This window comes from Triticum urartu, chromosome 2A (assembly GCF_056163025.1).
Source record: "Triticum urartu cultivar PI428250 chromosome 2A, HENAU_Tu73, whole genome shotgun sequence".
NCBI classification, from domain to species: domain Eukaryota; kingdom Viridiplantae; phylum Streptophyta; class Magnoliopsida; order Poales; family Poaceae; genus Triticum; species Triticum urartu.
The window spans coordinates 576,619,896-576,647,739 of record NC_141874.1 but is presented as its reverse complement, the minus strand read 5'-3'; the positions used below and the strand labels follow the sequence as shown (position 1 = coordinate 576,647,739).

Genomic DNA, 27,844 nt, shown 5'->3' with positions numbered 1-27,844 from the left:
TACTGTTCGGCCGATAAAGATCTTCGTAGAATATGTAGGAGCCAATATGAGCATCCAGGTTCCGCTATTGGTTACTGACCGCAGAGGTGTCTCGGTCATGTCTACATAGTTCTCAAACCCGCAGGGTCCGCATGCTTAATGTTCGATGACGATTTAGTATTATATGAGTTATGTGATTTGGTGACCGAATGTTGTTCAGAGTCCCGGATGAGATGATGGACATGAAGAGGAGTCTCGAAATGGTCGAGAGGTAAAGATTAATATATAGGACGATAGTATTCAGACACCGAAAGTGTTCCGGAGTGTATCGAGTATTTATCGGAGTACCAGAGGGGTTACCGGACACCCCAGGAGGTTAATGTGCCACATGGGCCAAAGGGGAAGGGGCACACTAGCCCACAAGGGGTTATCGCACCCCTCCTAGGCCGCTGGCCATGTGGGAGAAGGAAAGGGGGGAGTCGACCTCCCCTTCCTTTCCTCTTCCCTCTCTTCTTTTTCCCTTCCGGCAAATATGGTAGGGGGGGCGAATTGGGACAGGCCCCCAAGTAGTATTCCTCCTATGCTGTTCCCCTCCCCCTCCCACCTATATATATATATATATGGGGAGGGGGCGCCTAGAACACACACCAACAATTGTTAGTCGTGTGCAGCTCCCCCCTCCATAGTTTACGCCTCCGGTCATATCTTCGTAGTGCTTAGGCAAAGCCCTGCGCGGATCACTTCACCATCACTGTCACCACGTTGTCGTGCTGAAGGGACTCATCTTCTTCCTCGACACCTTTGCTGGATCAAGAGGACGAGGGACGTCATCGAGCTGAACGTGTGCAGAACTCAGAGGTGCCGTACGTTCAGTGCTTGATTGGTTGGATCTAGAAGAAATTCGACTACATCAACCGCGTTATCAAACGCTTCTGCTTTCGGTCTACGAGGGTACGCGGACACACTCTCCCCCTCTCGTTGCTATGCATCTCCTAGATAGATCTTGCGTGAGCATAGGAAATTTTGAAACTGCATGCTACGTTTCCCAACATATGAAAATGCCATAATAGGTAGATATGATGCCTGTTTTGAGGAAGGTATAAGGAGGCTTATGTGTGATAGAGCGTATCATATCACAAGTTTTGGATGCACCAACGAAGTTTGCACCACATCTGAAGGTGAGAGGGCAATGCATGGTACCGAAGAGGCTAGCAAATTGCGAAAAGGTGAGAGTGCGTATAATCCATGGACTCGCAATAGTCATAAATAATTCACATACTTATTGCAAGAAGAATGTTTCGAGGAGGGTCAAGTGCAACTACTTTAAACGTGAGCTTAAATGTGAATAAAAAATCAATGGCACATCTGCACTAAATTCTCGTTTAAAAATATGCAAGAAGAATCCTAATAGTAACACAGATGGTAAGCAGCCTACTTTGCAACCTACACGAAATAAAGGGGATGGTAGCAAGTGCACACTTACTGTTTGGAGGTTTGATCCTGAAATGCTTAGGGATGCTTTTGCTGAAATGATTATTACAGATGAGCTCCCTTTTGCATTTTCTGAGAAAGAAGGGTTTAGGAAGTTTATGTCCAAGACATGCCCACGTTTTAATGTGCCGTCTAGGAGAACAACCAAGGTTGTTAGAATCGTGATCCCGAATCCAATCGGAGCTCCGATGGTAGGATCGCAAATCATAGATCTTCACTATGATCGTAGAAACATAGATTCTAGAGACCAAAATCGTAGAATCAGAGAGGTTGGTTTGGATCGTAAAGTCGTAGAATCGTACGATAGAATCGCGATTCTGACAACCTTGAGAACAACTACTAGGGAAGTTGTTAGCATGTTCAATGTGCAGAAACAGAAGCTGATTTTTTTTGAGAAATCATGTGAAAGAGTTGGGAAGGCATTGGGAAGGACATTTTATTGATACTGATTGGAAGCTACACAAGAAGATAATAGGTTTTCCGTAGTAGACGGCCGTAGGGGGGAGGGCATTGGGAAGGACTTGGAGAGATGCTTGGTAGATTGGGGGCTTGATAAAGTTTTCACAATAATTGTTGACAATGCTTTTGCTAATGACGGTGCTATAAATTAAAGAGTCTCGCTTTGGTAGAACCTCCTCGCAAAATGTATAAAGGGTAATATAGACTTTTCACAAATCATACCCATTTATGTGGAGTGGGTTTCTATACGTCGCACGTTGCGAACAATTAGAAAACCCCAAAAGGCCCCAATTAAGAGGGTTCAAACCTGGCACCTAGCACAAATTACTGCACACTGTTTGCCAGACAAGCTGATGACGTTCTTTGGTATATTAGGAAAATGCGCGTGATGAAAACCAGTACTCACGAGAATTTTGAAAATGCGATTTTCCCCTGTTTGTTTCTTTATTGATTTTTATTTTTCTTTCCTGTTTTTTTTCTTCTCCTTTTCTACGATTATGTTTTCAAGTATTGTTCAAAATTTTAAAAATAGATTTTTTAGCAGACTGTTGCAAATGTCAAAAATTGTTCGCATTTCCATAAAATGTTTCATAAATTGATATTTTTTCAGATTTTTAAAAACGTTCCCACTTTGTAATACTATTTGGAATTTCAAAAAATGTTCATGTATTAAAAAATATTTTCAAGTTAGAAAAAGTTACCATTTTTGAAAAAAGTGCGCATTTTCAGAAATTGTTCTATTTTGAGGTTGAGAGAAACTTTAAATTTGGAAGTTTTTTTGACAGCGGCGAATCTTTTCACATGTGCCAAGCCGACCACAACCATGCAAGGCCCAAGATATTGTGGAGTTTTTTCCTCGTGTGAGGCCGTTGTGGTATGTTTCCATGTACGTGTATGTACCGGACGGAAGCAATAGAGGCGCTGCCGTTTTGTCCCACCTCGTCCAGACACACATCTGGGGGTGGAGATCTCTTCTATATAAAGCGCATGTGGAAGTATGCTACATAGCATAAAAAACTTCAACACGTTCAGCAATTACGATACAAACTGTACACCGAACCAAATCATCCGGTTAACTGAATTATCGGTTAGTGATTTTTTTGATTTGATATATTTTTTAGTTTCCAGCTTTGTTATCTGAATATAAATTTAAAAAATGAATTGTAGAAACTGAATATTTAGGCCCGGGCACAACTAGAAAACGCTATCGCTGATTTGAAAAAAAGTCATTGATTTTGAAAAAAATGTTAACAAATTTGATTTTTTCGCAGATTTGCAAAAACAAAAGTTCACTAAAACAAGCTGCAAAAAAGTTTGAAAATGAAAGATTCACAATTTAAGATAAAATTCAGGAAAATTTTTTATTTTAAAAAGTTCATGCATATGGGAAAACAGAAAAAATAAGTAAAAAGAAAAAATACAAAATAAAACAGAACAAAACCCGGTTTTAAGAAAACAAAAAATACATTTTGCGTGTAAGAAGCGAAAAATATGCAAATGGGCACAACAACTGTCATGTCCGGTTGGTTAGTAGAACTTGCAGTATACATTGGGGCCCGCCATTGCGGGCCGCTTCAGAGGAACCTATGCGCACCTCATCATCATTTCAAAAAAATTAAAAATATTCTCGCATCACGTGAACATCACAACCATCTTAAAAGAAAAAAAAAGAAAAAGTCTAGAAAAACTTCTCTCAAAAAAAGTCTCCCTATCATTTAAAAAACTCTAAAAAAACTTTCTCACCGTGACCAACCAGCATGCGCCACATGGCGTAGCTGGTTGGCCATCATTCTAGCGCCTCTTAATGGGTAATTAATTGAGGGTTAGAGTTCCAATCTCCAGCCTATCTTCAAAAATAAATAAATGCTCCGTATTAGTCTCCTTCATTGATGTGTTTAGGATGGTTGTACCGAAGAAAAAGTGTAAATTATATCAAAGTTGTGGCAAATCCGGCAAGAGTGGTGGGAGAGGGAGGGCTATGGGAGGATAAGAAAGTGGGGGGGGGGGGGGGGGGGGAGAAACAAGAGAATGAGTGGGAGGAGCGAGGGAAATTGTACGTCCATAGCCAACCTGTAAATGTTGTTGATGGTTGAATTAAAACGGTGCAATGGAAGGTCTGTAAATGTTGTTGATGGTTGAATTAAAACGGTGCAATGGAAGGTCTGGTTGCTGAAAAAATAGACTACCTCAATGTAGACATTATAAAATATGTGCATTTCTGGGGGGCTGTGCCCCCCTCCCAATTTTTTCTAGGGGCTATGATTGAAAAAATAGTCATTAGAGCCCCCAAACAATCATATTTCTGCTCTGCCCCCTGCTGTTCTCTGCTAGCTCTTCCACTGGAAGGGACTATCTACACTATGAAGCACACTACATCTAGGTGCACAGGACACCTTCGAGAATATGCTTACTGATGAAATTCTCATTGTTCGCTCATAATGCAAAGCCGTTCCCAGTCTTGGAACGCCGTACCGAAAAACTCTTAAAGCCATTCCATGGGATCAAAGGTTCTACTTTTTTGCACGGTACAGTCCACAAAGTCCATCTATACGCTGATCCGAAGTAGAAGGGCAAAGAATCGCTATCACGGGGGCTTTAGCTACGCGCTATACTAGCTCTACTTCACCGGCACCAGGACTGCTCGGGACAGAGGATAACGTGTGACAAGAGAACACGAGGAGCTCCGGCCAAAGAAAGAGTAACCGACACCTTCCGTATTCCACATCATCTCCAAGCATGGAGAAGCTGCCGCCGGAGCCATCCACGTTCGTCGTCGACCTCGAGGCGCAGGTCGAACCCGACAAGCACAACCCAGGCTTCCCGGCGCAATCAACTCCCCCGAAGTTTGTTGTTGAATCCCTCAAGAAAGAAATGAATTTTGGTCTAAATCAACTAGGGATTTGAGAGAGGATTTGTGGGAGGAGTTCACGCATCAGGCTAGTACAGAGAAAATGGAGCCGCTTCTGGAGCTTCATTCATTCCTTTCCTTATCTCTATCTTCCTTCTTTACACTCATGTCCTCCTAACATTTATAATTTACACGTTAGTACATAATCCTACAAATTACAAATTTACAACTAAACTCAACACCCCCCCTCAAGATGGGGCAAACATCATATAACCCCATCTTGCTACATAAGCTAGAAAACACTTTTTCAGCGAGACCTTTGGTCAGAATATCGGCTAGTTGGTTTGAAGAGCTCACATAATGCATACATATTATCCCTTGGCCAAGTTTATCTTTGATAAAGTGTCGGCCAATTTCTATGTGCTTTGTTCTACCATGTTGAACCGGGTTATGTGCTATATCTAGCGCAGCATTATTATCACAATACATCATCAATGGTCTTGCCTGGAATAGACCCAACTCCATCAGTATGATTTTTATCCATAAGACTTCACATACCCCATGAGCCATAGCTCTGAGTTCTGCTTCTGCAGTGGACCTTGCAACAACATTTTGTTTCTTACTACGCGAAGTAACTATGTTTCCTCCAAAAAATGTACATTATCCTGATGTAGACCTTCTATCATCTAATGAACCGGCCCAATCAGCATCAGTATAACATTCTACTTGTAAATTTCCACTTGACTTATACAATAAACCTCGACCTGGGCACCCCTTTAAATACTGAATGATTCGATTTACTGCATCGATGTGGTGAGTTTTAGGATTATGCATAAACTGGCTCACCACGCTTACAGCAAAAACTATATCAGGACGACTATGTGATAAATAGATCAAATGGCCAACAAGTCTATGATATTGCTCCCGGTCAACAGGTTCCCCTGACTCACTAGTCAATCGATGGTTTTGTTCAATTGGTGTTAATGCTGGACGACACCCAGACATACCAGTTTCTGACAACAGATCTAGCACATATTTTCTTTGAGATAGATAGTTACCTCTTGAGCTTCGAGAGACTTTAATTCCAAGAAAGTACCTCATTTCTCCTAGATCCTTGGCTTTGAAGTCGTTCCTCAAATGTTGCTTCACTTTTTGAATACCTTGATCATCATCTCCTGTAATAACAATATCATCAACATAGACAATTAATATCATCAGTTTTCCACCACATCTTCTATAAAATAAAGTATGGTCGGCATTGCTCTGGCTGAAACCCAATTTCAACATAGCTTTTCTAAACCGACCGAACCACGCACCAGGAGATTGTTTTAGGTCATATAGTGAATGGCAGAGTTTCAAGACCTTTCCTTCAGTTTGTACCATGTTGAAACCTGGTGGTATATGCATATAAATTTCCTCTCGAAGGTCTCCATGTAAGAATGCATTTTTTACATCCATCTGAAACAAATTCCATCCAAGGTTAGCTGCACAAGATATCAAAGTTCTTACTGTATTCATTTTTTCTATAGGGGCAAATGTTTCCTCATAATCAACACCACGAGTCTGTGTGTAGCCTTTGGCCACCAACCGAGCTTTATACCTTTATATTTTACCTTCAGGGTTACACTTAATGGTATAAACCCATTTGCATCCAACTGGTTCCCTGCCCTTCGGCCATTCTACCAATTGCCATGTATTATTCTTTTCTAGAGCATACATTTCCTCCAACATTTTTTCCTTCCATTTAGGATCATTCATTGCATACTTCCAATCTTTAGGTACTGATATAGAATCCAAGGATGCAATGAAGCTCCTGAAAGAGGAAGTACATCTGTCATACAAAACAAATTTTGCAAGATCATGTTTATATCCAACACAGTCCTTCAGACGCGCAGGTACATCTACTTTTCTTTTTTCCTTTTGTAAGGCAATCGGTTCATCATTTATTTGAGTACTAGAGGATGGTATATGGGTTTCAGTACCTTCAACGTCACCCTCATCATGGGCCATTTCTTCACTCGTTGGTGCCTCCTCTAGTACTTGTGATTGATTCACAACTTCTTCATCAACTTCCTGAGGTACACCTTCCCCATCTTCTGTTTCCATCTCATGACCTGAAAGATTTTCGTACACTTTAGATATTAATGTATTACCACCTTCCACATTTGTATTGACACTTTTGTCCCCCTCGATTTCATCTTTTGAGCGTATGATATCCCCGATAGGTATTATTACAGTTCCCCTATCATTGCTCTCTCCTATGATGTTCTCCCCCTTGCTGCTTGTATCATTGCCATTCCTTTTTAAGGAATAGAATGGTTCTTTTTCGTGAAAGGTAACATCCATACTCACAAAGAATTTCCTTTCAGTAGGCGACCAACACCGATATCCCTTTTTTGTGGGAGAATAGCCAACAAAGATACATTTGACGGCTCTTGGGTCAAGTTTTCCTGCTGAACTCCTGTAATCATGAACAAAGCAAGTACATCCAAATATTTTTGGTGGCACAATAAATGAGTTAGAGCCATGCAAACATTCAATAGGAGTCTTATGGTCCAGAACTCTAGAAGGCATACGGTTTATTAGATAGGCAACGGTTTTGAACGCTTCTTCCCAAAGGAATTTATTCATCATAAAAATGAGAGCTCGAGCAACTTCCAGTAGATGTCTATTCTTTCTCTCGGCCACTCCATTTTGTTCTGCAGTATTCACACAAGTTGTTTGATGTATAATACCATAAGAAGACAAGAAATTACTAAATTTACCATTGATATATTCGGTACCATAATCAGAGCGTAATATTTTCACATTCATGCCAAACTGGTTACGCACCATATTAAAAAAATCTTTGAATGCAGACAGAACTTCAGATTTATGCTTTAGGAGGTACAGCCATGTGCACCTACTAAAACCATCAATGAAGGTCACATAATATCTATCCCCCATGAGGGCAGTTACAACTGATGGACCCCATACATCCAAATGCACCACATCAAAATTATCTTACTTCTCTCATTGCTGCTGGGATAATTGGTACTAGTGTGTTTAGCCAGTTCACACACATCACACAAAAGCTTTTCCTTACAATAATTTTTAACTTGAGATGGAAACATACGACCAAGGGCTTGGAATGAAAGATGCCCTAGTCTATAATGCATTAGTAGAAATTCATCAGTGGTCAAGCTATTCATCATACTGAGGGCATATGGAGATGGAGACGGGGCATTGGTAAGGTAGTAGAGGCCATCGTGCTCAATTCCAGTCCCACGATTTCTTCTTGTCTTCAGATCCTGAAATGTACATGAGTGAGGGTCGAAGGATGCCTTGCAATTACGTGAGTTTGTAATTGAACTAACGGACAAGAGGTCCACTGACAAATTAGGGACATGCAAGACTGGGCTTAAGGCTAGAGATGGAGTACAATTAACGTTCCCATAACTCATTATCGGAGCTAAGGATCCATCAGCTATGCGTACCCTATCCCTTCTAGAACAAGGGGTATATGATGAAAAGTTCTTAGATGAGCCTGTCATGTGATTTGTGGCCCCTGAATCAATTATCCAAGATGTTAAAAAATTCTTTGTACCATTCCCAGAATAAGCATCAGATGTAGCTTCAGTAGGGCCTTCTGAAGTATTCGCCATAAGTTTGCCTTTAAATTCTTAAAGTGCTTAGGTTGTTATAGCGAACCGTTCTCCCCCAAATAAAGCAAGATGAGCTCAATCTGGCCTTATTGCATTACTACCGCCACTAGTGAATCTGTTAAATTGTTTCGGTTGCCATCCAGGAGGGTACCCAACTATATCAAAACAACTCTTCTTTAAGTGGCCTGGTTTTTACAGTGGTCACACACCATCTTAGGCTTCCTCGTGTAGTCGAATCTAGTAGCATTTGCTTGCTCGTATCTTGAAGTACTAGGAGGCTGAATTTGCTTAACCGAAGATAGTGCAGCTTTGCTATCAACATTTGTTTGTGAAGTTGTGATCTGATTGGCCAACCTTGTTTCTTCCTCAAGTATACTGGAGATGGCCTGATCCAATGTAGGCCAATCTGGTGTGGCTTGTATGAGCTGGGAACGGAGATTGAACTCAGGGTTCAGACCATCAAGAAAAGTCTGAACCAACAATGGTTCAAACCACTCTCGGAGGAGGGGTACATCCCTAGGATCATGAGCCTTAAATGGTCTAAAATACTCTAGGTCTCTATAGAGTTTTTTTTTATTTCTCCCGCAAATTCAGTCACTGTCTTCTGCTCTTGCTTGATCTGCCTCAATTCATGGAAAATTCTACCAACTTGTATCTTGTTCGATTTCCATGAAAACTGTTTCTCAATGCTTGTCCACACCTCAGCTGCAGACTGAAACCCTTCAACTTGTTCCCTCACTGTCTTCTCCATCGACCCCAACAGCCATACCATAACTCGCTTTTGATTCTGATCCCACTGCTCTTGTGTGATATCTGTTGTCTTTTTCTCATCGTCCTTCAAAAATTTCTGAAGTCCATGTGACTCTAGAATCAACGTGGCGTTCCAAGACCAGCTAAAAAATTCACCCGGACCAATTAACCTCACAGGATTGGGTTCCAGGGTCTTCAAATTTTCAGAAGTACTGCTTGTCTTTGTTTGTGCCTGCTCCATCAGCTGTGAAATCATACGCTGCATACTTTCACATAATTTCTCAATACCAGAATCCCTGCTGGTATCTCCCATGGCCACTGAACAATTAGTGTATTCCTGGAAACACTGAACAACTCCAACTCTTCACACACAGTTCAATTCTCCCTACACCGAATTACCACATAGCAAGAAGATCCAATCCACCACAAGCTGCTGGGCTGAAAACACTTCTACCTTGTTGAGAGAAAGGCAATACCAGCTAGCCGGTGGCAGCTCCAACTTAGTGCATCACATGAACACTTTAGAGTTCAGGCCTGCACAACACAACGACAGCAGCGGAGCAGCACAAAGGCAACGCGAAGCGGAGCAGTAGGGAGATGCAACCTTGTCGGATCACGGGTTCCGGCAAAACCCTTAAGGTTCGAACTCTGGAGTGTGCACGAAGATCTTCCCCTACGGATCCACGTCCTAACTCATCTAAGATCTTACGAACTAACTCGGCGAACTCACAACACAAAGGACACAAGATTTATACTAGTTCACGCCACCGTTGTGGTGTAATACCCTACTCCAGTGTGGTGGTGGTGGATTGCCTCTCTGGCTGCGGATGAACAATACAGGGGGGAAGAACAGCCTCCCGAGGAGAGGTGTTCTTGTGCTTGGTGAGCTTGTGGTTGTCCGGGTCTCTCTCGATCTCACCCCTAAGCTACCGTTCGGTCCCCCTAGCTACGGTGGTGGCTAGTCCTATTTATTGAGGCCCTGGCCCTCTCCCCAAATATTGAGCGGGAAGGGAGCCAACAACGGCAAATTTGAAAGGGGACAACTAGTACAACTTATCCTGACAAAAGTGGTCTTCGCATGCAAAAGGCTCTGGTGGTGACGCCGCCTTGGGCTCCATGGTGACCTCCATCTTGCCGTCCTGCTAGTCTTGGTCTTGTTGCACCGATATGGAAACCTTTGCTTGATGCCTCGGTACTCCATGCCTGCGCTTTCCCCCTTAGCACCAAATAGGAAACAAGGACGCTGCGCGCGCTGGCACCGGCCTGGCACCCGCCTGGCCTTGGTCGTCATGGCTCACGTCACTAGAACCTCGTGAGGTTTGCCTGGCCTTGAACTCTCCGCCCCTCGCGAGCCAGCCTGGTGAGGCCGCTCCTGAGGAGGTCTTGTGTTGTCCGCCTCACAAGGCTTGGCCCCTCGCGAGGGTCTTGAAAGTCTTGTTGATGAAGATGGGCCGTACGGGCCCGCTTGCAGAGCCATGCCATGGGCCGTAGGCAGGCAAGTCTGGGGACCCCCGTTCCCAGAATGCCGACAGTAGCCCCCAGGCCCAAGGTGCGCTCGGGCTTGGCTTCAAGGAGAAGCGAAAGGTCAAGTGCAGAGCACCGTGAGCCCCAATAGCCCGCGGCCTTGGTCGACGCGTGGCAGTTGGTTGGACGTGGGCGTCTCCGCTTCCCCACGCTGCCTCGGCAACTGCCCGACTTGACAAGTCCCTGCGACATGCAAGGAAAACCATCATTACCAGTGATCGTGGGGGGCGCTGGTTGGCCTTCTCTTGCTATAAATGAGGAGGGGGCAGAGCCCCCGTCGCCCATTTCTTCCTCTGCCTCTTCCGCTTCTTTCTCCTTCCTTGCTCCTCTCCTGCTACCAATGGCGCCGTCGAGGAGGTTCACTGCCGCAGTGAAGAGGAAGGCCCCTCGCAAGGGGCCCGGCTCTCCGGTGCCCAAGCGTGGACGCGGCCGTCCACGCAAGCACACCGCAACCCCCGCCGCGGCCCCGTGCAGCCCTGGTGGTGCCGCTTCGCGAGGCAGGGGTCGCTCCGGTCGCGGCGGTCCCATTGATGAAGGGAGACGTGCCGTGGTCACGCGGCCTCCCCTGCCGCGCTTCCACTCGGCGGAGATGCTGATGGAGTTCGTCGTCTGGTTGGAGAACCCGACCGGCAACTGGCTTCAGCTCCCGCGCTTCTTCACCGACGAGCTGTCGGCCTTAGGTCTAGGCGGGCTTTGGCTACAGGAAGACGGCTGCTGCAGCAGGGCTTCCTGGGTCATGGTCGAGGTCTCCGCCGCGGGCAATATAGCTCTAGCCCGTGGTTGGCAGACGTTCGCCCGCACGCGCAACTTGGGAAGGCGGTGCACCCTCCACTTCAAGTACGATGGCGACGCGACCCTCTATGTGAGGGTGTTCGGGGAAGATGGTTGCCGCGCCGGGTGCTGCCCCGAGGTGAACGACGGCGAGGAGGTGCTCGGCCTTGGCGACGGCCGCGACGAGGATGAGGGCGAACCCGCCCTTGGTGCCGACCACGTCTCGTCCGGCTATGGAAGCTCTTCCCCCAGTGACAGCTCTAGCAATGGCGGCTACGACCAGCCGCCATGCCTGCTTCGAAGATGGTGGCGGGTCGTCTCGTCGCCGCGCCTCCGTGAAGCACAAGGAGGGGTCCGACTGAGCTCAGGAAGGCGCTGGGGCCTGCCCCCGTGGACCGCTGTAGGCGTCGCTTCTATTTTGTTCTCCTTCTCCTTCCTGCATCAGAAAGGAACCAGAATGGGCCCCGGAGGGGCATGTATCGAACTATGATCTCAATTGTTATGCTATGTTTACCGTTCCTGTGCTGTGTCGCAACATCGTTGTTTTATGTAGGGATAACTTAGCTCGACTTGTTTTGAGTGGCCTCCTCCTCACGAGGCGCTTGCCTCCTAGTACCTGTCGAGGCCCTCCTTGACCTGATATGCGCTTAGGAACTGCAAAAAATTCGTCAAGAGGTTTATCGTTCACCCAGGGCTTGGTCATAGGCGCCGCTGGCCTTGACCCGGCGCTTTGCGTCGCGATACTCGTGGGGCACGGATTAGGAGAGGTGCGCCAGCTTGTGGGCTCGAACAAGGGTGCCTCGCGAAAAGATAGAAGGAGGAAGCTCGCGAAGGTACCTGTTCAGCCCCCTCATGAGGGACGCGAGGGAGAGTGCAGGTCGACCAAAGAGATGAAGGCAGAAGCAGAGGCAGAAAGCGATAAGACGGGACCAGCAAGAGATACCAGAAAGCAAATTTTAATTAAAAGAGGGGCGAGCCAACTTCGGAAAGCAAATGAAAAGCCGCGTCCGGCACCTAGTCTAGTCTTCGACGTCTTCTCACCAGCGCGGAGCTAAGTGCTGCCACTTGGTGTGGGAGGGAGCCCCCGAGGCCCAAGGGTGGCACTCCTGAGGCTCCGGGGCATGTACAACCCCACTCATTGTTACGTGAGAGTGTCACGGGCGGTGATTCTTCATAGGCATGAGGCCTTGCTTCACAGGCGCTGGGCCTTTCTTCACAGGCACCGGGCCTTCTTCATAGGCATCGGGCCTTTCTTCACAGGCACCAGGCCATTCTTCACACGCACTGGGCCTTTCTTCATGGGTAGAACTTCTGGAGGTGTTGGATGTTCCAGGCGTTCTGGACGGGTACCCCGTCCTGCGTCTCCAGGCGTGCCTCGCCAGGCCTGGAGACGTGGACGACCTTGAACGGGCCCTCCACATGGGTGAGAGCTTATGCAGCCCCTCCCTGGAGAGCACCCGCCTCAGGACACCTCAAGAGTCCTGGAGCAGACGCTGCGACAGTGGTTCCGTTGCAGCGCCTGCTGGTATCTTGCCACCCGTAGTGCATCTTCGCGGTGACGTTCCTCCCCAGCACGAGGTCCATCCCCCCGCGTAGCGTCCTGCTGTGTCTCATCAAACACCAAGACCCGTGCGGAGCGATGCTTGACCTCGTGAGGGAGGACTGCTTCTGCTCCGTAGACGAGGAAGAACGGGGTTTCGCCCGTTGGCTTGGTGGCGGTGGTGCGGATCGACCACAACACGGACTGGAGCTCGTCATGCCAGCCCCTGCCGTAGGCTTCGAGCTTGTTCTTGAAGGTCCTGGTCTTGAGGCCCCTCAGGACCTCCGCGTTGGCGCATTCAGCCTGGCCATTGCTCCTAGGGTGTGCTACTGAGGCATAGCAGATCTGCGTTCCAAGGTTAGCACAATATGACTTGAAGAGATTACTAGTGAACCGCGAGCCGTTATCGGTGATGATGCGGTTGGGGACCCCAAAATGGTTCACGAGGCCTTTGATGAACTTGCCAAAGAGCCAGCTGGGATAGCGCGGACGGCTTCAACCTCCGGCCACTTAGTGAACTTGTCAATGGCGACGTAGAGGTATCGATAGCCCCCAGGTGCACGAGGAAACGGGCCCAGAATATCCAGCCCCCAGACTGCGAACGGCCACGAGAGTGTAATGGTCTGGAGGCCCTGAGCTGGCTGATGGATCTACTTGGCGAGGAATTGGAAGGTTTCGTAGGACTTCACCAGGTCAGTTGCGTCGTTGAGCACCATAGGCCAGTAGAATCCACTTCAGAATGCCTTGCCGACGAGGGTTCGCGACGACGAGTGGTGCCCGCAGTCCCCGCCGTGTATGTCGGCTATCAGCTCTTTCCCCTGTTCCCTGGAGATACAACGCAGTGAAACGTCATTTGGTCGCTTCCTGTATAACTCACCGTCCCGAATGCAGTATGCTGTGGCCTGACGGGCCACGCGCTTCGCGTCCTCCTCCTTCTCCGGCAACGTCCCTTGCATCAGGTATTCCTTGAATTCCTTGGTCCAACATCCCTACTGGGGATCGAGCGCCTAGAGTAGGCGTGCTCCCGAGGTCGGGCCACAGGCTGGGGCTCCTATGGCAGGCAGTTGCGGGAGTTCCTCCCGAGGCTGAGCTGTTCTTGAAAGCAGCGGCGTTGCTGATGGCTTGAAGAGCCGCTCCTCGAAGACGCCAGGCTCCTGGGGCTGTCGCTTGGATGCTCTTCTGGCAATGTCGTCAGCTTCCTTGTTGGTGCCACGGGGCACGTGCTGCAACTCCAGTCCCAGAAATTGCTTCCCCATCTTGCGCACCTCCGTGAGGTATGCTTCCATGTGCTCGTCCTTCGGCTTGTATACCTTGTTGGAGAAGTTGACGAGGAGCTGTGAGTCGCCCTTGATAGTGAGACGCTTCGCCCTCAGCGTCGTCGCAGCCTTCAGGCCGGCTACGAGGTCTTCGTATTCTGCAATATTGTTGGAGACCTTCTCGCCCTGCTGGAAGCAGAGCCACACGGCGTAGTAGAGATTGTCCTGAGTGGGCGAGACAAGCACTGCTCCAGCCCCCGCGCCCTGGTGCGCGAAGGCACCATCGAAATATGACTCAGCCGTTAGGCGCCTCGCTTCCCGGCGAGAGGGACTGGTCTTCGCCTTCTTCAAGCGTCGGGGCGTCTGTCCATTCTGCCACGAAATCAGCGAGAGTGGCTCCCTTGATGACCCTGGTAGTACTGAACTCCAACTGGAACGCTTGTAACTCGATGTTCCATTCAGCGACTCTTCCGACAGAGTTGGGGCTCCTGAGCACTCTCTCCAATGGGTAAGCTGAGATGACCTTGATCGGGTGGCCCTGGAAGTAGTGCCGCAATTTTCGCGAGGCCACTAGTAGCGCGAGTAGGAGCTTCTGAGGCATGGGGTCCCGTGCTCTTGCATCCTGCAACACCGTGCTGACGAAGTATACCGGGTGCTCAACGAGGCTAGGCGCGCTGATGAGGCTTGCGCCCTCCTGGAGTTGGGGTGCCTCCTGAGGAGAGGGAACCCCTAATGCTTGATCGCTGGTCGGGGCCTTCGTGGGTTTGGGGGCGTCGTCCTGCTGAGCTTGATCCTCTACCGCAGCTGCTGCGGCCCTTGTGGCACCCTTCTGGTCTTGCGTTGTCTCTGTTGGAGGCGTGGCACGGCGCGATGCGCCCTTGGCTTGGTGTTCTTCCTGAACCGCCACCAGGGCCGCGCTAGCTGAGTACGGGGTGGCGGCAAGATAGAGCACTAGGGGCTTGAGAGGTCGCGGTGCCACCATCACTGGAGGGCTGGTCAGGTATCTCTTGAGGTCTTGAAAAGTTCGGTCGGCCTCTGGGGTCCACTCGAACGTGCCCTTCTTTTTCATCATCTTGAAGAAGGGTAGGGCGCGTTCTCCCAGCTTGGAGATGAAGCGCCCCAACGCAGTCACCCGATCAGCCAACTTCTGCATTTCCTTGAGGGTCTGCGGTGGACTCGTGTCTTCAATGGCCTTGACCTTCTCTGGGTTGGCCTCGATCCCCCTGTGGGACACCAGGAAACCCAGCAGCTTGCCGGAAGGGACGCCAAACACGCATTTCTCCGGGTTGAGCCGCAAGTCCACCTGGCGAAGGCTTTCAAAGGTCTCCTCCAGGTCTTGGATCAAGGTCCCCGCCTCCCGAGACTTCACCCCGATGTCATCGATGTAGGCTTCAGCGTTTCTCCCGAGCTGCCGCCCTAAGGCGATGTGCATGAGCCGCTGGAAGGTTGCGCCCGTGTTGTGCAGCCCGAACGGCATGCAAGTGTAGCAGTACACCCCACACGGGGTCAGGAAGGCTGTCTTCTCCACATCTTTTACCGCCATCTTGATCTGGTGATATCATGAGAACACATCCAGGAAGCATAGCAAGTCGCACTTAGCGGCGGAGTCGACGATCTGGTCGATGTGTGGAAGCGGGAACGAATCTTGGGGGCAAGCCTTGTTGAGGTTGGTGAAGTCGACGCACATCCGCTCCTTCCCGCCTTTCTTGGGGACGACGACGGGGTTTGCCAGCCACTCGGGGTACCGAACCTCGTGAATGACACCCGCAGCCTCCAACTTGCGGGTTTCTTGGACGATGAAAGCTTGCTTCTCAGTGGACTGCCGCCTTGCCTTCTGCTTCACGGGGTGTACGTTGGGGCACACCTTCAGGTGGTGCTCTATTACCTCTCTTGGGACCCCTACCAGCTGATCGGGCTCCCAGGCGAACACTTCCTTGTTTGCATGCAAGAACTTCACTAGCGCCTCCTCCTGACCAGGCTCAAGGATGGCGCCTATGGTAAAGGTTGCCCTTGAGGACCCGTCCTCCTCGATAGGCACTTGCTTGGTTTCTGCCTTGTCCTGAGTGAAGAACTGCTTCTTCTTGGTTGGTGCGGCTCCCTTGGCCTTCGTGGTATCTGCGTCGGCGGGTCGTGCTGTCGCGGCGGCCTTGAGGGCAAGCTTGAGCGCCGCCAGGGCCTCCTTGGAGCCCCCCTTGATGGTGAGGACACCTTCGCTCCTCGGCATCTTCATGAGGTTGTAAGAAGGATGGGTTGCTGCCATGAACTAGGCCAGAGATGGGTGCCCGAGGATGGCGTTGTACGGGAGGCCAATGCGGGCGATGTCGAAGTCGACGAACTCAGTGCGGTAGTTGTCGCGCGTGCCGAAGGTCACGGGGAGGTGAATCTGCCCCAGGGAGCAGGCGGAGCCTCCGCCAACCCCCGAGAAGGGCTTGCTGGGGCGGAGCCGCTCGAACGGTACATGAAGGAGGCTAAAGGCTTCGACGGAGAGCACATTGAGGCCGGCGCCGCCGTCGACGAGCGTCTTGGAGATGGATACGTGACAGATGGTGGGCGCGCACCCGAGCCGACGATGGAGGCGGGATGATCCTCTGAGTCAAAGGTGAGGTCGGCCTCAGGCGCGGCCTAGCCAGGCGGAGCCCCCGGGTGCTTGGAAGCGGCGCCGATCTGGCGAAAGTACGGCTTGACATGCCAATGTGAGGGTGGTGCTTGCGAACCGCCGAGGAGAGCTGCCATGATGGGGGCCGCCAGTTCCCCAAAGCGAGTGATGAAGAGGTTGCGCAGCTCCTCCCAGGTGGCGACAGAAGACTCCGGCAAATGGAGGAGCCAGGCGCGCGGCGCGCCTACAAGGGCCAATGGGAACCAGTTGGCCATGATCTTGCTGTTGCACTGGCTTCCAGCCAGCAGGAAAGCCGACGGGTCTGCCGCGCCGTCGTAGCGCGACGGCATCTCCGTCTTGAACTTGGATGGCCACTTCACCTGCCGCAAGGCGGGGGCAAGGGCTCAAAGCCCCGAGCGCCGCTGTGGGCACCGGTAGATCCAGCTGGAGGGGCACCCACCATGGGGGAGCGGGCGTGGAGATGGTGGAGCGCGAATCGACGGAAGAAAGACTTCGGCGCACCCCTACCCGGTGCGCCAAATATCGGATCACGGGTTCCGGCAAAACCCTTAAGGTTCAAACTCTGGGGTGCGCACGAAGATCTCCCCCTACCGATCCACGTCTTAACTCAGCTAAGATCGTACGAACTAACTCGGCGAACTCACAACATAAAGGACACAAGATTTATACTGGTTCGGGCCACCGTTGTGGTGTAATACCCTACTCTAGTGTGGTGGTGGTGGATTGCCTCTCGGGCTGCGGATGAATAGTACAGGGGGAAGAACAGCCTCCTGAGGAGAGGTGTTCTTGTGCTTGGTGAGCTTGTGGTTGTCCGGGTCTCTCTCGATCTCACCCCTAAGCTACTGTTCGGTCCCCCTAGCTACGGTGGTGGCTAGTCCTATTTATAGAGGGCCTGGTTCTCTCCCCAAATATTGAGCGGGAAGGGAGCCAACAACGGCCAATTTGAAAGGGGACGGCTAGTACAGCTTATCCTGACAAAAGTGGTCTTCGCGTGCAAAAGGCTCTGGTGGTGACGCCGCCTTGGGCTCCATGGTGACCTCCGTCTTGCCGTCCTGCTGGTCTTGGTCTCGTTGCACCGATATGGAAACCTTTGCTTGATGCCTCAGTACTCCGCGCCTGTGTTTGCCCCCTTAGCACCAAAGAGGAAACAAGGACGTTGCGCGCGCTGGCGCCGGCCTAGCGCCCGCTTGGCCTTGGTCGTCATGGCTCACGTCAGTAGAACCTCGCGAGGTTTGCCTGGCCTTGAACACTCCACCCCTCGCGAGCCAGCCTGGTGAGGCCACTTCTGAGGAGGTCTTGTGTCGTCCGCCTCGCGTGGCTTGGCCCCTCACAAGGGTCTTGAATGTCTTGTTGATGAAGATGGGCCGTACGGGCCCGCTCGCAGAGCCACGCCATGGGCCGCAGGCAGGCAAGTCTGGGGATCCCGTTCCCAGAACGCCAACAAACCTCACACGAGGACGACATCAACGAGGCGGCACAAAGGCAACGCGACGCAACTGGAAGATGCGGCTCCGCACGAGGAAGACGTCAACCTTGACGAAGATGGCTACCGCGCACAAAGGCGGCCAGCCGGTCACAACCACGATGAGCAGAAGATGTAGCACAAATCTGAGTCCAGGACCGATTGCTCTGATACCATGTTGAATCCCTCAAGAAAGAAATGAACTTTAGTGTAAATCAACTAGGGATTTGAGAGAGGATTTGTTGGAGGAGTTCACGCATCAGGCTAGTACAGACAAAATGGAGCTGCTTCTAGAGCTCCGTTCATTCCTTTCCTTATCTCTATCTTCCTTCTTTACACTCATGTCCTCCTGACATTTATAATTTACACGTTAGTACATAATCCTACAAATTACAAATTTACAACTAAACTCAACATTTGTGGCGATTGACATCGACAAGATGACCGGTGAAGAGAAATCGGCCTTCCCCGCGCAATCCACTACGCCAGACAACTTCGTGATCGACATTAATTAAGGTACAATCTCTTGATCAGTAGGTACAATCCCTTAATCAGTAGGTACGAGTTACTAAGCCAACACACATCAAAGCTTATTTGACGTGCATATTACCGGTGAAGGGAAACCAAGCTTACTGGCACAATCCACTCCGGAGTTCGTGGCGATCGACATTCAGCAGGTAGTACTATGTTTCTCGCCACCCACACAACCATCAGGGTACACAACAGTGCTTGTAGGTACTATTACGAGTGCTTTCTCAAAAAGGCTAATTCTACCTTATGATGGCCCATGGAAGAAACGACCGATAATGGCATCCCTGGTGCCAGAACGAGTCAAGCCGGCGCGGAGCATTCCAGAACAGTCGGGGCAAACATGGTCCTTGAGATTGAGGAGACCATCAGCCCGCCAAAGGTATGTTGTCGGCAACACCTACGGATCTTGGTAGTATCACATTAACCCTTCATATAACAACCCCACCTGGCAGCAGATGGAGCATCCATCACGAATGACATGGAAGAACAGGTGGATAATGGCATCCTAGCACCCAAACGAATGCCACAAATCAAGCCAGTACTGAGCGTTCTACGTGAAGGAAATATGCCCTAGAGGCAATAATAAAGTTGTTATTTTATATTTCCTTATATCATGATAAATGTTTATTATTCATGCTAGAATTGTATTAACCGAAAACTTGATACATGTGTGGATACATAGACAAAACACCGTGTCCCTAGTAAGCCTCAACTAGAGTAGCTCGTTAATCAAAGATGGTTAAGTTTCCTAACCATAGACATGTGTTGTCATTTGATGAATGGGATCACATCATTAGCAGAATGATGTGATGGACATGACCCATCCGTTAGCATAGCATATTGATCGTTCAGTTTTATTGCTATTGCTTTCTTCATGTCAAATACATATTCCTTCGACTATGAGATTATGCAACTCCCGGATACCAGACGAATACCTTCTGTGCTATCAAACGTCACAACGTAACTGGGTGATTATAAAGATGCTCTACAGGTATCTCTGAAGGTGTTTGTTGGGTTGGCATAGATCGAGATTAGGATTTGTCACTCCGAGTATCGGAGAGGTATCTCTGGGCCCTCGCGGTAATGCACATCATAATAAGCCTTGCAAACAATGTGACTAATGAGTTATTTATGGGATGATGTATTATGTAACGAGTAAAGAGACTTATCGGTAACGAGATTGAACTAGGTATGAAGATACCGACGATCGAATATCGGGCAAGTAACATACCAATGATAAAGGGAATAACGTATGTTGTCATTACGGTACGACCGATAAAGATCTTCGTGGAATGTGTGGGAACCAATATGAGCATCCAGATTCCGCTATTGGTTATTGACCGGAGAGGTGTCTCGGTCATGTCTACATAGTTCTTGAAACCGTAGGGTACGCATGCTTAACATTGGATGACGATTTAGTATGATATGAGTTATGTGATTTGGTGACCGAATGTTGTTCGGAGTCCCGGATGAGATCACGGACATGACGAGGAGTCTCGAAATGGTTGAGAGGTAAAGGCTCATATATAGGACGATGATATTCGGACACCGAAAGTGTTCTGGGGGTACCGGGTACATATCGGGTCACCGGAAGGGGTTCCGGGCATCCCTCGGGCAACTACATGGGCCTAATGGGCCAAGAAGGGGATAGACCAGCCCCTAGGGGGCTGGTGCGCCCCATGTAGGACAAAATAAAGGGGAAGGAAAGAGGGGAAGAGAGAAAGGAAGGGGAGAAATTCGGCCTCCCCCTTTCTTCTCTCCTCCCTCTTCTTTCCTTTCCCCTCCAGATGAATATGGAAGGGGGGAGGCCAAATTGGGAGGCGCCCAAGTAAGATTCCTCCTACTTGGGGCACCCCCTTGGCTGCCTCTCCTCCCCTCCAACCTATATATATATATATATATATATATATATATAAGGGGGGGACACACCGCTAGAACACACACCAACAATTGTTAGCCATGTGCGGCGCCCCCCTCCACAGTTTACGCCTCCGGTCATATCTTCGTAGTGCTTAGGCGAAGCCCTGCGCGGATCACTTCGCCATTACCGTCATCACGCCGTCGTGCTGACGGAACTCTCCCTCAACACTTTGCTGGATCAAGAGTTCGAGGGACGTCATCGAGCTGAACGTGTGCAGAACTCGAAGGTGTCGTATGATACGTCTCCAATGTATCTATAATTTTTGATTGTTCTATGCTATTTTATTATCAATATTGGATGTTTTATAATCATTTTATAGTCATTTTATATCATTTTTTGGTACTAACCTATTGACATAGTGCCAAGTGCCAGTTGCTGTTTTGTCCATGTTTTTTACATCATAGGAAATCGATATCAAACAGAGTCCAAATGCCACGAAACTTTACGATGGTTTTTTATGGTCCATAAGGAAGGCAATGGGCCCTGGTTGCACCTGGGGGGTGCACCGAGGGGGCCACAACCCACCAGGGTGCACCAGGAGGCCCATGCGTGCCTTGGCGGGCTGTGCCCACCTCGGGTGCCCCCTGACTGCCTCTTTGCTCTATAAATACCCCAAAAATACCAGAACCCTAGGGGAGTCGACGAAATATTCATCCAGCCGCCGCAGAGTCCAGAACCACCAGATCCAATCTAGACACCATCTCGAATGGGGTTCACCACTTCCATTGGTGCCTCTTCGATGATGAGTGAGTAGTTCTTTGTAGACCTTCGGGTCTGTAGTTAGTAGCTAGATATGGATTTCTCTCTCTCTCTGAATTCTCAATAAAATGGTCTCTTGGAGATCCATAGGATGTAACTATTTTGAGATGTGTTTGTTGGGATCTGATGAACTTCGAGTTTATGATCAATTATATCTTTTTATATCTATGAAAGTTATTTGAGTTTCTTTGATCTCTTATATGCATGATCTCTTATAGCCTCGTATTTCTTCTCTAACATTTGGGTTTTGTTTGGCCAACACTGGTACGCGTCGGTCCTAAACAAACGGTTTTAACCCCTTTCCGCGACGGCATTTGGAACCGTCGCCAAGTGAGTGTGTGCGACAGGGTGTCCTTCCCACACGACCCAGAAATCATCGAGGATAGGCCCTCCTGAGACCCAGGCTGGGGCCATGTGCGATCGGGCGAGGCATTGAAACCCAATCATTTCCGTAGGTATGTATATCCCACACGGTAATCTGAGAAAATCATTTCCGTAGGTATGTACATCCCACACGGTGAATCTCAGAAAGACATTTCCGTTCGTATGTATATCACACACAGTCAATCCAAGGAATATGTTTCCATTCTTATGTACATCCCACACAGTCAATCCAGGGAACACGTTTCCGTTCAGACGTACATCCCACATAGTTTTATGTGTAGGCCTGTGTGTGAAAGGTGTAACTATCACACACGGTTTGCCATGGTTAACTGTTTGCTTTTATCAACTATATCACACACAATTTGATGAAGAAAGCTGTGTGGCATTGGGCTATCCATCGCAAGCGCTTTTACTACTAGAATCGTTTGCAATGGTCCATGACACATTTAACAGGTTTATTAGTTTACAATTAATAATTCCAGTATTACGCAAATTCACATTTCATATCAAACAACTATTTGCCAATTTCATATCAGACACATAAATATATTATAACATCACAGTACGGTAGCTACATGAAAACAACACAGTACAACATATAGCTAGTTCAACTTCATAAGAACAATATATTCATTTCCCTAATCGAGACCATCCAGGCTCGTCTTATCCACCTCTACTTTCAGCTCAGTAAGAACCCGTTTTGCATGGGCCAACTGGGAAAGTGCCTCCTCCTTCGCCAACACCATCTTAGCAAAGTCTGATTTAAAAAATCTGAGCTCATTCTCCACCTTCAACTTTTTATCCCGCATCTTGAAATATGCTTCAGTGTTGACAACACTTTCTCTAAGCCTACATGTGTTCTCTTCCTCATACATGTTCCAGAGCTTCGCTAGGCACATCTTCAAAGAATGTGGCCACTCTTGATCAACCCACTCCAAGTAAGAACACTTCCGTTCATCCTATAATATTTAAAACAAGATCAGTAGCAATTGTAGGGGAAATGGGTTTATAGCAACATAGAAAATCACCAATGCTTGTACGTCTCCATCGTATCTACTTTTCCAAACACTTTTGACCTTGTTTTCGACTCTAACTTGCATGATTTGAATGGAACTAACCCGGACTGACGCTGTTTTTAGCAGAATTGCCATGGTGTTATTTTTGTGCAGAAATAAAAGTTCTTGGAATGACCTGAAACTTCACGAAGAATATTTTTGGAATATATAAAAAATACTGGTGAAAGAATCTACGCCAGGGGGCCCACACCCTGTCCATGAGGGTGGGGGCGCGCCCACCCCCTAGGACGCGCCCCCTACCTCATGGGCCCCCTGATGCTCCATCGACCTCAACTCCAACTCTATATATTCACGTTCGGGAAAAAAAGCCGGAGAGAAGGATTCATCGCGTTTTACGATACGGAGCCACCGCCAAGCCCTAATATCTCTCGGGAGGGCTGATCTGGAGTCCGTTCGGGGCTCCGGAGAGGGGAATCCGTCGCCACCATCATCATCAACCTTCCTCCATCACCAATTTCATGATGCTCACCGTCGTGCGTGAGTAATTCCATCGTAGGCTTCCTGGACGGTGATGGGTTGGATGAGATTTACCATGTAATCAAGTTAGTTTTGTTAGGGTTTGATCCCTAGTATCCATTATGTTCTGAGATTGATGTTGCTATGACTTTGCTATGCTTAATGCTTGTCACTAGGGCCCGAGTGCCATGATTTCAGATCTGAACCTATTATGTTTTCATGAATATATGTGAGTTCTTGATCCTATCTTGCAAGTATATAGTCACCTATTATGTGTTATGATCCGTTAACCCCGAAATGACAATAATCGGGATACTTACCGGTGATGACCGTAGTTTGAGGAGTTCATGTATTCACTAAGTGGTACTGCTTTGGTCCGGTACTCTATTAAAAGGAGGCCTTAATATCCCTTAGTTTCCAATAGGACCTCGCTGCCACAGGAGGGTAGGACAAAAGATGCCATGCAAGTTCTTTTCCATAAGCACGTATGACTATATTCGGAATACATGCCTACATTACAATCATGAACTGGAGCTAGTTCTGTGTCACCCTATGTTATAACGGTTGCATGAGGAGTCGCATCCGACATAATTACCCATCACTGATCCATTGACTACGAGCTTTTCACATACTGATCTCCGCTTAGTTACTTTACCGTTGCTACTATTACGCTCACTACAAAATCAATACTATTACTTTTGCCACTGTTACCGTTACTATCATATTACTTTGCTACTAAATACTTTGCTGCAGATATTAAGTCTTTCTGGTGCGGTTGAATTGACAACTCAACTGTTAATACTTGAGAATATTCTTTGGCTCCCTTTGTGTTGAATCAATAAATTTGGGTTGAATACTCTACCCTCGAAAATTGTTGCGATTCCCTATACTTGTGGGTTATCAAGACTATTTTCCGATGTCGTTGCCAGGGAGCATACCTCTATTCTTTGAGTCACTTGGGATTTATATCTGCTGATCACTATGAAGAACTTGAAAGATGAAAGAACCAAGATTTTTCTCTCAACTACGAGGGGAGGTAAGGAACTGCCATCTAGCTTTGCACTTGATACTCCTTCTGTTTTGAGTAAACTTGCGACACCTACTCCTGCTCTTTATTATGATATGTCGCATGTTATTGATGATGCCACTTCTACTTTGCATGATACTTATGATGAAAATACTTCTATGCTCAATAATACTGTGCCACTAGGTGAATTTCTTGATGAACAACTTGCTAGGGCTAGAGAGAATGAAATTAATGAAACTGATAATATTGATGAAAGGGATGATGAATATTCTCCCCCTAGATATGAATTGCATGTTGTACCTGAGGGTTATGTTATGGATGAAGAAACTGCTAGAGACTTTTTAGCTAAGCTGAAAGAGAAATCTTTGAACGCTAGAATGAAATATGACCCTGCTTTTACTACTTCACCTATCCGTATTTCCGATAAGGATTATGTTTTCTCTGTCAATCCTGAGATAATTACTTTGGTTGAATCTGATCCTTTTTATGGCTATGAATATGAAACTGTTGTGGAACATTTTACTAAACTAAATGATATAGCCACCCTATTCACTAATGATGAGAAAACTCGCTACTATTATATCCTTAAGTTATTTCCGTTCTCATTAAAGGGTGATTCAAAAACAAGGTTTAATTCTCTTGATCCTGGTTGTGTGCGTAGTCCCCAGGATATGATTTATTACTTCTCTACTAAATATTTCCCCGCTCATAAGAAACAAGCTGCCTTATGGGGAAATATATAATTTTGTGCAAATTGAAGAAGAGAGTCTCCCACAAGCTTGGGGGAGGCTTCTCCAATTACTTAATGCTTTGCCTGATCATCCTCTCAAGAAAAATAAAATACTTGATATCTTTTATAATGGACTAACCGATCCTTCCAGAGACCACCTGGATAGTTGTGCTGGTTAAGTTTTCAGGGAAAGAACTGTTGGTCAAGCTGAATTGCTATTGAATAATATGTTGAGTAATGAAAATGATTGGACACTTCCTGAACCAACTCCTAAGCCAACTCCAAAGAAAAGGGGTATTCTATTTCTCAGTCCTGAAGATATGCAAGAGGCAAAGAAATCTTTGAAAGAAAAGGGTATTAAAGCTGAAGATGTTAAGAATTTACCACCTATTGAAGAAATACATGGTCTTGATAACCCGACACAGGTAGTAAAGGTAAATTCTCTCTATAGATTTGATAAATGTGAAATCCCGTCTACTAAAATTTCTAGCCAATGCTTGGATGAGTTTGATGACTTTATGGTTAAACAAGAAAATTTAAATGCTTATGTTGATAGACAATTGAAATGTAATGCTTATATGATTGAACACTTGAGTGATTATATGTCTAGAGTTAAAGGTGAACTTAAAATTATTAGTAAACATGCTTCTATGCTTACCACTCAAGTGGAACAAGTGCTTAAAGCTCAGAATGATCTGCTCAATGAATTAAATAATAATAAAAATGATAATGTCATTAGAGTTATGACTAGAGGGGGTAAAATGACTGAGGAACCTTTGTATCCCATGGGCAACCCTAAGAGAATCGAGCAAGATTATCAGAGAACTAATGTTGATGCACCTAGTCCTTCTAAAAATAAGAGAAAGAAAAACAATAGGACTTTGCATGCTTCTAGTGAACCTATTATTGACACACCTGAGAATCCCAATGATATTTGTATTTCTGATGCTGAAACACAATCTGGTAATGAACATGAACCTAGTGATAATGTGATGATGATGTTCATGTTGATGCTCAACCTAGCAATGACAATGATGTAGAGATTGAACCTGCTGTTGATCTTGATAACCCACAATCAAAGAATCAACGTTATGATAAGAGAGACTTTGTTGCTACGAAGCGCGGTATAGAAAAAGAACCATGGGTTCAGAAACCCATGCCCTTTCCTCCTAAACCATCCAAGATAAAGGATGATGAGGATTTTGAGCGCTTTGCTAAAATGATTAGACCTATCTTTTTGCGTATGCGTTTGACTGATATGCTTAAAATGAATCCTTATGCTAAGTATATGAAAGATATTGTTACAAATAAAAGAAAGATACTAGAAGCTGAAATTTCTACCATGCTCGCTAATTATACTTTTAAGGGCGGAATACCAAAGAAACCAGGAGATCCTGGAGTACCAACTATACCATGCTCCATGTCGGTGTCAAAACCGGCGGATCTCGGGTAGGGGGTCCCGAACTGTGCGTCTAAGGTGGATGGTAACAGGAGGCAGGGGACACGATGTTTTACCCAGGTTCGGGCCCTCTTGATGGAGGTAAAACCCTACGTCCTGCTTGATTAATATTGATGATATGGGTAGTACAAGAGTAGATCTACCACGAGATCAAGGAGGCTAAACCCTAGAAGCTAGCCTATGGTATGATTGTTGTATATGGAGTTGATCTATCGACTAGCCTGGCCCTGGTTTATATAATGCATCAGAGGCCCAGGTTAACAAGAGTCCTAGCCGAATACGCCGGTGGGGAGAAGTCCTTGTCTTGATCGCCAAGTCTTGTGGAATCTTCCTTGTATGCGGCAGTTGTCCGAACTGGCCCATGAGTATACAGCCACGGGGGTCCTCGGCCCAATCTATCAGATCGGGAGATGAAGTGTTGAGTACCCCCTAGTCCAGGACACCGTCACTCCATTAAGAGAAACAATGTTAAAATTGCTTTATGTGATCTTGGAGCCGGTGTTAGTGTTATGCCTCTCTCTTTATATCGTAGACTTGATTTGAATAAGTTGACACCTACTGAAATATCTTTGCAAATGACTGATAAATCAACTGCTATACCTGTCGGTATTTGTGAGGATGTGCCTATTGTGGTTGCAAACGTTACTATTTTAATAGACTTTGTTATTCTTGATATTCCCGAGGACGATAGTATATCTATTATTCTTGGTAGACCCTTTCTTAATACTGCAGGGGCTGTTATTGATTTCAACAAAGGCAATATCACTTTTCATGTTAATGGTAATGAGCATACGGTTCACTTTCTGAGGAAACAACCTCAAGTCCACAGTATCAATTCTATTGGAAAAACTTCAACAATTACTATTGGAGGTTTTGAATTTCCTCTTCCTACTGTCAAAAAGAAATATGACATTCTCATTGTTGGGGACATGCATATCCCCGTTGAGGTAACCTAGTCTTATTCAAAATATCGAGGATTTAGTTTGGGAGGCCAGTTAATAGCCCCCGATAGTGTTCGGCGACAGTCGAGGTCAAGCCGTAAACACTTCGGCCAATGTTATGAATGGCCCGTCATAGTCATCGGATCGCTGACCAGTTTACGCTTATTGTGATAGTCAGTTTTCGGCTTTCTCCACTAAGGTGCTTAACCATGTGAGCTG

The 27,844-nt window shown here is 47.3% G+C and overlaps 1 pseudogene; it reads right to left on the bottom strand.

Moving 5' to 3' along the window:
- Nucleotides 1-3,221: 3,221 nt before the first annotated feature.
- Nucleotides 3,222-9,484, bottom strand: LOC147985998 (uncharacterized; annotated as a pseudogene).
- Nucleotides 9,485-27,844: the final 18,360 nt, after the last annotated feature.